This window comes from Nematolebias whitei, chromosome 21, assembly GCF_014905685.2.
Source record: "Nematolebias whitei isolate Nwh7 chromosome 21, NemWhi1, whole genome shotgun sequence".
Classification (NCBI taxonomy): domain Eukaryota; kingdom Metazoa; phylum Chordata; class Actinopteri; order Cyprinodontiformes; family Rivulidae; genus Nematolebias; species Nematolebias whitei.
Window position 1 is genome coordinate 32,032,158 of NC_056518.1, and position 280 is coordinate 32,032,437.

Sequence of the window (280 nt, forward strand, 5' to 3'; positions counted from 1 at the left end):
ATTTGTCCAGCAGGGGGCGACTCTTTAATAAAGCATGTTATTTAAACTTTTGTCCAGCAGGGGGCGCCTCTTTAATAAAACGTGTTGTTTATTCATTTGTCCAGCAGGGGGCGATTCTTTAATAAAGCATGTTATTTAAACTTTTGTCCAGCAGGGGGCGCCTCTTTAATAAGGCATGTTATTTAAACTTTTGTCCAGCACGGGGCGCCTCTTTAATAAAACGTGTTTATTCCTTTGTCCAGCAGGGGGCGACTCTTTAATAAAGCATGTTGTTTATTCA